Source organism: Schistocerca nitens, chromosome 5, assembly GCF_023898315.1.
Source record: "Schistocerca nitens isolate TAMUIC-IGC-003100 chromosome 5, iqSchNite1.1, whole genome shotgun sequence".
Taxonomy (NCBI): Eukaryota; Metazoa; Arthropoda; class Insecta; order Orthoptera; family Acrididae; genus Schistocerca; species Schistocerca nitens.
Window position 1 is genome coordinate 373,367,332 of NC_064618.1, and position 12,476 is coordinate 373,379,807.

Genomic DNA, 12,476 nt, shown 5'->3' on the forward strand with positions numbered 1-12,476 from the left:
TGTTCACTGTGCATGCCATTATGTTATAATTTTAAAAAGATACTTCATTTCATTGGTCATTTAAGGAAGAAGGAGAGGGACCTTTATTTTAATAGGTTGTTGTGGGGGAGAGAACATAACCGCTGTTGTCTATTGGCTCTTGTGTTATGTGCCATGACCGGTCGTCACCGTAGAATGAGAAGTTGGCTGCTGTTTACCAAATGTTGGACGTCCGCTGCGCGGCGGCAGTTACTCACCAGTCACCAGTAGTGCTTGCACTCGTGTTGACAGTGTGTTCTATTGGGCTCTGATTGGTGGCAGCCAAGATGGGGCAAGCCTGTGTCCATCCTCCCTATTCATGTTATTAGGGTGTTTAAGTATTTCAATGGCCTCTCTGAGTTTGCATTTCATCATAACTGGCTGCTTGGCCAACACACAGATTTTGCTGAATTTTATTCCTTTTCCGCAGTCTTCCCGATGTTCTGCCATTGCAGATTTGCTGTGTTGCCCTAGATGAATATAGCGCTCATGTTCCTGAATGCGCGTTGCTATTGGCCTGTCAGTCTCTCTGATTTATGCTTCTCCACATTCACATTCCACATTGTACACGCCTGCAGTGTGTAATGCATCCACATTGTCCTTAGTTGAGCCTAGCATGTCCTGGATCCTGCGACCACTATAGAAGACAGACTGCACCCCAGCCTGGTGAAGGTGTTTGCCTATTCGATCAGTAGCATTTTTCACATCAGGTAAGTGCACTGTTGGCTGCAGTTTGTCTATTTCTTGCTTATCTTTCTTGCTTGTGTTCGTCGACAAGGCTGTGTGGATCGACTTATGGCTGTAGCCATTGGCTAGAAACGTGTGTAGCCTTTTAAGATCAGGTGTTATGTTTTGAGCATCACTTAGGTGCTGCACAAGGATTTACAAAGAACGGATGACCGAGTTTTTCTGCGCTGGGTGGTGGTAGGATTGGGCGTGCAGATATCTGTCTGTATGTGAGGGCTTGCGATATACTCAGCACCCCAGTGTGCCCTCTATTGTTCTGTATGCTTTGACATCTAAAAATGTAATTACACCATTCTTCTCTACTTCAAGCGTGAACTGTATCTTCCCGTGCATGTTGTTCAACTAGTCGTGAAACTTGTGTAGCTCCATTTCACCTTGAGGCCATATAGCAAAGCTGTCATCCACATATCTGAACCAGCAACATGGGCGTAAAGGAGCTGAACCAAGGGCCGTTGCTTCAAAGGCTTCCATGAATATGTTGGCTGCTAACAGAGATAGGGGAGACTCCATTGCTACGTCGTCTGTCTGCTTGTAGTATTTTCCATGCCATTTAAAGTACATTGAAGTCAGGCACAACTTAAGCAGGTCACATATGTCAGGCGGGACATGCTCCTGAAGAACGCGGATAGTTTCATCTACTGGCACATTCATAAATAGTGACTTCACGTCAAAGCTGACAATGATGTCCATAGATAAAATGGTTTCTCCCTTTAGGCATTCTATAAAGTGCATCGAGTTCTTCACATAAGAATCCGTCTTGCCAACTAGTCTTCTTAATTTGCAGGCTAGATACTTTTCCAAATTGTAAGTAGGCGAATTGATCCCATTCACTATTGGCCTCAAAGGATAACTTTCCTTATGCATCTCTGGAACATTGTAAATTCTAGGAGAGACTGGTACTATGGGAATAAGACCCTTGGCTGTGTCAGCGTTAATTCTCGAGTTCTTAATCAAGGCCTGCATCTTTCGAATTATCTTTGGCGTAGCGTCCACCCTTAGTTATTTGTAGATGGGATCATTTAATAAGTCTTTCATCTTGTCTTCGTACCGAACGGTGTCTAAGATGACAGTACCATTGCCTTTGTCTGCTGTTAATACAACAATTTGGTCATTGTTCTTCAGTTCCTTGATAGCTGCCCTTTCCTCTCGGCTAAGGTTGTGTTTTGGTGGCTTGGCATGTAGTAGAACTCGAACATTTTCCTGCCTAATTTTCTCAGCTTCTATCACAGATGTATGCCTAAATTCTGTTTCCAAAGATTTGATAATTTCTTCCATGGGAATCCAATCAGGTGTGATGGCAAAGTTTAGTCCTTAGCTAGTGCTTCTGTGGCTCCCTAAAGGGAGAAACAATTTTACCTACGGACATCATGGTCAGCTTTGACGTGAAGTCACTATTTATGAACGTGCCAGTAGATGAAACTATCCATATCCTTCAGGAGCATGTCCCGCCAGACATATGTGACCTGGTTGAGTTGTGCCTGACTTCAATGTACTTCAAATGGCAAGGAAAATACTACGAGCAGACGGACGGTGTAGCAATGGGGTCTCCCCTATCTCTGCTGGCAGCTGACTTATTCATGGAAGCCTTTGAAGCAACGGCCCTTGGTTCAGCTCCTTTAAGCCCACATGGCTGGTTCAGATACGTGGACAACACATTCACTATATGGCCTCATGGTGAAACAGAGCTACACAAGTTTCACAAATATTCGAACAACATGAATGAGAAGATACAGTTCACGCTCGAAGTAGAGAAGAATGGTGCAATTCCATTTCTAGACGTCGAAGTATACAGGACAATGGAGGGCACACTGGGGCACAGACTATATAGCAAGCCTACACATACAGGCAGCAAGAAATAGACAAACTGCAGCTAACAGTATGCTTACCTTATGTGAAAAATGGTACTGATCGAATACACAAACACCTTCACTGGGTTGGAGTGAAGCCTGTCTTCTATAGTGGTTGCAGGATCCAGGATGTGCTAGGCACCAATAAGGACAAGGTGGATGCATTACACACTGCAGGCGCGTACAAGGTGGAATGCGAATGTGGAGAGGCATACATCGGCGAGACTGGCAGGTCAATAGCAGTGTGCATTCGGGAACACGAGCGCTATCAGGGTGTGTACGCGGACAAGGAAAACAAATTCTCGGATTTGGTTAAGAATACACTTTCTTCCGGGTGAAAAAACGCTTTTCTGTGTTATGTGATAGTATATTTTCCCTTATCAATCTTTTGAATGGTTATGGTTTTATACACGGACGTAGTATTTCCCGGCACTTTAGAAAACGAAACTCAGGGAAAATAACACGTTTTGGAAATATCTTTGATGTGCAGCAACATGTATGCTGCGTATTTTCGTATTACGAAAGTATACGTTGGAATCCCACCAAACACCGCATGTTACTTTTGAATCATTGAAATCGAGATTGCGATGTGCTTTTGTAACCCAGTAATAGCTCATGTCACGTGATCTCGCCAGGCAATATTCAGACCATAGGACACGTCGTCAGCCAACAGCAATATCAGAGTTAAGTAGCACGGACACACAAACAGGGAAAGTTAATAGTTTAAATTAATATACATAGTGCTGCTACAAGAAAAGCAAAGTTTTCACGTATTATATTGTTTTCTAAGCTGCAAGGGAAGCTAAGCTTTCGCATATAATGTTGATCTATTTTGCGCGTGTTACACTTTAAGATATATCACACAAATGTAGTAGTAAAATTTTTAATAATGACATAAATGTCTGATCTCCAGGGTTCGAAATTCTTTTAAATGGTTCGTCATCAAAGAGTAGATTTTTAAATGAGAGTCAAACGCTCTGTGATTTATGAAATTCATAGTACATTCTCGCACATAGTTCAACTTACGTAAAAGGATATTTACTTTGAAAGTAACGCTTTTCAAACCACCATTCGCGATATTCTCCCGCAACATGTCAGAAATAGGTTCGTTTCAACAGTTGGCAAAGAGCACAGATAACGGGCGACACCGCGCTTGCGCAGCTACCATGACGTAGGAAGCCTGTATGTACGTACGTGTAAAACATTGAAAGATCGTACATTATGTCATAAAAGAAACAAGACATCAGACAATACTCCAAGAGCATCGGAATTTCGTGAACCATACTAAAATGTGAACATTTAAAATGTATACTTAAAGTGCACATTCGTATATCCAGATTCCCTGTGAAGTAGACCTCGACCTGATATTACGCTTTTCAGTGTGGTTTTCGGGATGTAAATTTTCTTGGAACACCAGTACTGTATTTTATCATGTTTGGTTCTTTATTATGGCATAATGCCATATACGTGCTAGAAGATGAAAACGTGCACTTGAAATACAGCGAACAGTTGAAACTAGCCAGTACTATGGAATTAAACATTTCGTTTCAAATACATTGACTGCTTCTGCGGAAAAGGTTAATAAAAGTCAAATTTCTTTAGCAAACAGACAAAAATAACTTCATTGTTCCGCAAGGTGATTAATGCTTGAATGTCAGAAAGTTGGAAATAAAATATGAAACTAATGACATATTTTAGCCTTCCGTAATTATGTGAATGTATTTTAATTCACTTGATAGCTCCCGGCCACAGATGTCCGTTTTGTTTTCATTTGACGTGAGAGTAAACGAAGGGGCAATGGTAAAATCACTAAATGTAAACACGGGTCACATCAGTATGGAGATCACTGGGTCATGTGGAGACTACCCACTATAATCCAAACTGCTCTGCGCATCAGCCCCGGATCTACAATATTTGCGAACCTGGTCAATACTAAAAAAAAATCGAATTCTCACAAATATGTTCATCTTGTAGGGCACATCTTTCTGAAAAGTTTGAAACATAAATCATATGTGTTCGAGGAAGTGTAAGACATATTATTTGGTCTTAAGTGTGCCAAAGTACAGTGTCACGCCTCATCATAAAGCATTCTTCTACCGCACGTTACTACTTTGGTCTGTGGAATCGAAACATGTATATTTTGTAATGGATGCCATCAAACTATATTCAGGGCAGTGGAAACTGAAATGTCCTGTGGTGCCTCTCCTGCTCCCAATCGGTCAGTTTGACAGCCTGCTCATCTCTCTCTCTCTCTCTCTCAAAAAAAAGAGTCGCAATTAATAGCGGATGGGATTATTTGTAATCGAGAGAACAAGAACTCTTCAGAAAATTTGCTCTTTTTCTCTCTAATCTTGCTACAGCTTTACAAGGCATGCTTTCCTTTCTGCGAAAGAATCTATAACCTCAAAGTTCGTCAAAAATTTTTGCTACATGAAAAATCGAAATGTCGTTATCTAATACTGAAAAAGCTGTTAACACAAGTAATACCAAAGTCTGGTGTGTTTTCTCGATCTGATTACGTCTATTTTGTCTCTGCTAGATAAACAAAATAGGCCTTTCTAATATTGCAGCAATTCCGTAACACACACCAAATAAACGAGACTGATTTGGCACAAATGGCCATTTTTATAACAAGACAGAATATAATTCACGAAGTACCAACATTTCATTCATATGCACCTGTTTCTCAAGCATTAGATGGAAAAGTAGTATTATGAAATTTTTATATAAATTTGGAATCGTCTTATTCTTCCATAATTTGTGTGATGTCCCCGTTTCTTCTCCTTCCTCGTTCTAACAAACAATCTTGTCATCAATTATGTAGCTATTCCTGCCATTGTCAAAATCTGTTCGCCGATTAACTTCACTAACCCTGCCAGAATCACAAGTTTAGATAGTCTGCGATTATTTTCCGATTACGCGTTATTACGTGTTCGTACAACACATTTTCCGCGTTACTTCCAGAATAGAACTTACACGGATGCTAGCCGGGGACTGTACAACTGGTCCTAACTAGTGTAGTGATCTGGCCAAAAATTTTCTGTGAAAATTTCATTTTCTTGGATACACCGAGAAGATAATACGTAATATTTCTTATCTGTTATTACTTTCAGTCGCGTATTTCCATTCTGGTAGTAATTATAACAATGCTGATCATTCACAAACCCAATCAACCACATAATCAGACAGCAGTTGGCATTCATCCGTTCGGCTTTTCTCCACTCAGCTCGTATAGCCCCATCCCCCTTTTGTCTACAGAAAGTTTATTTCTAGATGCGACGAGAATTCTCCTGACAGCGACATCATGTACACTATGCACGCTTTCAAGAATCAACTTATGATTCTTTCAGAAATCAACTTAAAATGTCTTCAAAACCAACAAGGAATCGTTTCAAAATCATATGAATAATCTATAGACGAATGTGCGCTGGGTGGTAAGCGCTTTATGAAACAAGATTTTTTCCTCAAGAATATGAATTTGGCGACCCCTTTTCCCGGTAGCATCTAGCTGCTTGCTGCGACTGCTTGCACAACAGCCACATTTCTGTAGCCAGAAGCGGGAGAGTCTACTGCTCAAACGCGACTCAGCTGCGCATGACCATGCGCCCACTCGTTACTGCTAAAACGAATCTAATGCAAACAGTTGTGACGTCACGCTCATTGGAGGCAATTTGTTGTTATGAAGCATTGCATAGTCTTCCTAAAGCCTTTGACACATTTTGCTGTTGGCAGACCCTTGCATGAGCACTGTGTGTCGTCGTATATAGCGCATTTCCTTTGCAATTTAAGTTAATTTGGTTTTTTCTCTTGTTTATTGCTTAAGTATTATTCTGTGGTAGCGGGATACAGTAATATCCTTTGTTAGGGTATCGGTTCTTACCAGTCAATATTACAAAAATTTAACTAAAAACTAAAACAATGGAAAAATTCCCGAATTCTAAACAAATTCCCAAGTTTTTCCCGGTTTTCTCCCGGAGGAAAAAATTCCTGGATCTCCCGGGTCGTATACACCCTGACTATATTCGTCTAGGGCAACACAACAAATCTGCAGTAGCAGAACATCAGCAAGACTACGGCAAAGAAATAAAATTCAGCGAAGCCTGTGTGTTGGCCAAGCAGCCGGTTATGACGAAATGCAGAATCAGAGAGGCCATCGAAATACTTGATCACCCTAATAACATGAATAGGGAGGATGGCCTCAGGCTTGCCCCACCTTGGCTGCCAGCAATCAGAGCCCAACAAACATACTGTCAACACGAGACGTGAGCACTACCTGCGAGTAACTGCCGTCGCGTGGCCGACGTGCAGCATTTGGTAAACAGCAGCCAACTTCTCATTCGACGGTGACAATCGCTCATGGCACATAACACAAGAGCCAATAGACAACAGAGGTTACGTTCTCTCCACTGCAACAACATATTAAACAGAAGTTCCCTCTCCTTCTTCCTTAAGTGACCATTGAAATGAAGTATCTTTTTAAAATTATGACGTAATGGCATGTGCAGTGAACAGTAACAACAAAATATAAGAGACACTGCATAGCTAGAACGCCTCATTGGCAGTGACCATGCTCCCGTTCTCCTCACTATCTCTAGTGGTCGCCATCCCCGCCCCGCTCGTCGCCCCGACACCCCTCCTAAACTTGTCCATGGTTACTTCCGTGCCAACTGGGATGCCTACCGGGACTCCATTCCCACCAGGTTGAAGGCCATGACCTTACCCTCCAATCTCCTGATGACATCTCTCGCACTGCTGCCTTCCTGCACCAGACCTTGTCTGACGCCGTCGCCATCCATATCCCCACCAAAGCCATCCACCCTCACCGCCCCGTTCTGCCTTCACAGGCCGTCCTTCTCCTTCGAGAGTCCCGCTGCCTCTACTGCTCTTTTCTCCGCACTCATGACCGGGACACACTTACCCGCCACCGGCAATTACGACGACCCATCAACAACCTGCTTACTGCGAAGAAACGCCGTGCCTGGCGCCAGACATGTACACAACTCAACACCATGTTCCCCATAAACTCTTCCAAGTATTGGTCTGCTTTCCACTGCCGTACTGGGAACTGCCCCACCCCCCAGTACCCTCTCCTCCTTGATGACCGTCCCTTTCCTGACAACAGTAAGGCCAAACAGTTTGCCTCTCACCTCTCCGAAGTTTTTTCCATCCCAGATGATCCCCACTTTGATTATTCCCTCTTCCCTGACATAATGGACCATACAAATACATCTGTTCCTCCCCTTGCTCCTACTTCCAGTACAGCCACACACCACCATCTGAACTTAACATTCCCATCACTCCACAGGACATCAGCCTCACACTCCGCACTAAACGCAACACTGCTCCCGGCCACAACTGCATTACCTACCGCCACCTCAAACACTGCCCTCCCGCCTTCCTTTCAGTCCTTGCCACCCTCTACAATGTCATTCTTGCCACTGGCTTCTACCCCGACCTGTGGAAAACCTCCCGTATCCTGATGTTCTCCAAACCCAACATGCCTCCATCTGATGCCTCTTCCTGTCTCACATCGGTGTTCAGCCAGCTCTTGGAATCCATCCTTACCTGGTGCATCCATAACCCCCTCCACCAAAACACCTCCTCCCCGACACCCAATGTGGCTTTCAACCTTCCATCCCTGCCGATGACCAACTCCTCCACCTCACACATCTCCTCTCCCTCCAGCTAAACTCCTGTCGCTCCACCATTTTTGTCTCCCTTGATCTCAAAAAGGCCTATGACCGTGTCTGGCATTCCGGTCTCTTGTTTGAACTCCAAACCTATGCCCTTCCTGTCAACTACATCCATCTGATGGCCTCCTTCCTCTCCCACCGCCTCTCCTATGTTACCATCCATAATGCCAATTCCCACACCTTCTACCCCTCTGCAGGTGTGTCTCAGGGCTCTGTCCTCTCCCCTCTCCTCTACCTCTTGTACACAGCAGATATGCCCCCCCCCCCCTCCAGTACATCTCTTGCAATATGCCGATGACACCACATTCCTCGCCCTCACTCCTCCAATCCAAAGCCCACAACCGCCTCCAACTCCTCAAACTCCTCTCTGGCAGGACATGGGGGTTGCACCCCTCTACCATCCTCCACACCTACAAATCCTTAATCCGTCCCATCCCATCCTCTGTTATGCCAGTCTAGCCTGGATATCTGCCCCCCCCCCCCCCCCCCCGAATTCTATAAATCCCTCCAGATCCTTGAGTGTCATGCACTCTGCCTCGCCTTCCGTATACGCCTCCCGTCCCCCACGCGGATCCTCTATGACCTCATTCCTTTCCCCCACCTGCTCCTATTCCTCGAACATATCCGCATACTCTACACCTCCCGCCGCCTTGATCCCCCTCACCCCCTGGTTGCTCCTCTCCTCTCCCATCCCCGCCCCCTGCCATATCTTCACTGATGTGTCCCCCCTACCCTCCATCTCTACACCCTTCATCTCCTTTCCCAAGGTGGCTTCCATCAACTTCCCCTCCTGGATGATGCCCTCTCTCCCTCCATTTATCCCTCCTATCAACTCTGATCGTCACCCCCACTCTTTTCCCCCGTCATTTTCCTGGGCTCCCTCTCCCACCCCCCCTTTTCCATCCTCTTTTTTCCCAGCCTACCCTCTCTCTGCCCCTCTTCTCTCCCCCAGTCCTTTTGCATTTCCCTCCTCTGCCTTTTCCCATTCCCTCTCGCGTCTGATCTAAAAACAAAGATGATGTAACTTACCAAACGAAAGCATTGGCATGTTGATAGACACACAAACAAACACAAACCCACACACATAATTCAAGCTTTCGCAACCCACGGCTGCTTTGTCAGGAAAGAGGGAAGGAGAGGGAAAGACGAAAGAATGTGGGTTTTAAGGGAGAGGGTAAGGAGTCATTCCAACCCCGGGAGCAGAAAGACTTACCTTAGGGGGAAAAAGGGACAGGTATACATTCGCGCGCGCACACACACACACACACACACACATCCATCCGCACATATACAGACACAAGCAGACATATGTAAAGGCAAAGAGTTTGGGCAGAGATGTCAGTCGAGGCGGAAGTGCAGAGGCAAAGATGTTCTTAAATGACAGGTGAGGTATGAGCGGCGGCAACTTGAAATTAGCAGAGGTTGAGGCCTGGTGGGTAACGGGAAGAGAGGATATATTCAAGGGCAAGTTCCCATCTCCGGAGTTCTGATAGGTTGGCGTTAGTGGGAAGTATCCAGATAACCCGGACGGTGTAACACTGTGCCAAGATGTGCTGGCCGTGCACCAAGGCATGTTTAGCCACAGGGTGATCCTCATTACCAACAAACACTGTCTGCCTGTGTTCGTTCATGTGAATGGACAGTTTGTTGCTGGTCATTCCCACATAGAAAGCTTCACAGTGTAGGCAGGTCAGTTGGCAAATCACGTGGGTGCTATCACACGTGGCTCTGCCTTTGATCGCGTACACCTTCCGGGTTACAGGACTGGAGTAGGTGGTGGTGGGAGGGTGCATGGGACAGGTTTTACACCGGGGGTGGTTGCAAGGGTAGGAGCCAGAGGGTAGGGAAGGTGGTTTGGGGATTTCATAGGGATGAACCAAGAGGTTACGAAGGTTAGGTGGACGGCGGAAAGACACTCTTGGTGGAGTGGGGAGGATTTCATGAAGGATGGATCTCATTTCAGGGCAGGATTTGAGGAAGTCGTATCCCTGCCGGACAGCCACATTCAGAGTCTGATCCAGTCCCGGAAAGTATCCTGTCACAAGTGGGGCACTTTTGGGGTTCTTCTGTGGGCGGTTCTGTGTTTGAGTGGATGAGGAAGTGGCTCTGGTTATTTGCTTCTGTATCATGCCAGGAGGGTAGTTGCGGGATGCGAAAGCTGTTTTCAGGTTGTTGGTGTAATGGTTCAGGGATTCAGGACTGGAGCAGATTCGTTTGCCACGAAGACCTTAAAAAAACCGAAGACGATGTAACTTACTGAACGAAAGCGTTGGTATGTTGATAGACACACTAATAAACACAAACACACACACAAAATTCAAGCTTTCGCAACCAACGGTTGCTTCATCAGGAAAGAGGGAAAGACGAAAGGATGTGGGTTTTAAGGGATAGGGTAAGGAGTCATTCCAATCCCGGGAGCGGAAAGACTTACCTTAGGGGGAAAAAAGGACAGGTATACACTCACACACACACACACACACACACACACACACACACACACACACACACACAAATGTCTGCTTGTGTCTGTATACGTGCGGATGGATATGTGTGTGTGTGTGACTGTATACCTGTCCTTTTTTCCCCCTAAGGTAAGGCTTTCCGCTCCCAGGATTGGAATGACTCCTTACCCTCTCCCTTAAAACCCACGTCCTTTCGTCTTTCCCTCTTTCCTGATGAAGCAACCGTTGGTTGCGAAAGCTTGAATTTTGTGTGTGTGTTTGTGTTTATTTGTGTGTCTATCAACATACCAACACTTTCGTTCGGTAAGTTACATCATCTTCGGTTTTAGATATATTTTTCCCACGTAGAATGTTTTGATGCTACTGTTAAAATTTTTAGCTCCCTGAATTTATTTCTCTTGGTGATACTTTTGCGATGTATCGTCCGGTTCTCTTTTGTAATCTTAATACCCTTTGTGTGTGCACATTTGCAACATTTCCCCATGCCAGGATGCCATATGTGAGGTTTGAGTGGACTAGTCCATAGTACATTGTTTGTAGAGTTTGTCTGTTTACTAACTTTGACATTTCTCTCATGAGAAATATGCTTGAACCTATTTTGCTGCACAAGTTATTTATGTGATTCTCTCATGTCATACCTATCCACTGTTACACCTCAAAATTTGTAGCTGTCTGTTTCCTTTAGTTTTAGGTCTCCAAGCCTGACTGTGATGTTGTCCAAAGTGTGTTTTTTGTTTGCACGTATCTGTATATATGTTGTTTTGGTTCCATTTATAAAGAGATTGTTTTCCCTGAAGTAGTAGTTTCCACTTTTTATACTTAGCGAAGCCTTCTCTTGCAGGTCATCTGTTGTAGAACTGGTAACAACAATTTAAGTGTCATCTGCATACATGACTACATGATAAGTGGAAAAGGCTTCTTCTTCTCCTGATCATGTTGAGATATTACGGACACCTAGAAATTACTCCTTGTCTGGAAATGTCTCCAATCTACAAACCTTTTTAGCAAATGTGAGTGCTTGGAGCGGCTTTCCATCTCAGTGCAGCATTAACACGTGGTAATCATTATGGTTAAGACCAGGAGTAAAAAGTTGCAAAGTAACTTGACTTGAAACTGAAGCAACTGCTGGTGCAGTTATTGGTATTGGCAAACTTTGCTAAACAATGACATAACTATTTGCTATCATCACCAGAATCACAAGTTTTGTTGGTTGATGTTGGATCAACAGTTTTAGACGTTCTAAGCAGGTGAATGACTAAATGTTGTTCCATTTCTTCAAAAGTAACTTTTCTTCTGGCAGTTCCCACTGAAATGGATTTCAGTAGTCTTTCTTGCTTGTATTTTAGTTTTTGATCTATGCAAATGATAGAGGTCATTCATTATTTTTGGCAGTAAAGCATTAGGAAATTCTTATCCCCTTCTGTTTTTCAAATGATTCAACGTCTCTGAATGAGTTCTGACAAAAAGATCATTCATAGCTTCCACAAAAGATACATTTTTTCTTTTCTACAGTGTTTCTACAACCTTTCCACTCATCATAGAGTTTGGGTAGCTTAAAACTGTGTTTAGTTCTCCTAGAAGGAATTCATGCTCTTTACTAAAAATGGAATCTTTTTGAATCCCTGTTCGTTGTCACAAAATGTGGATAAATCGTAAGGTGTGTTGGAGTATAGAATTCATCACAGGACTAACTAGAGTAGAAGATACAG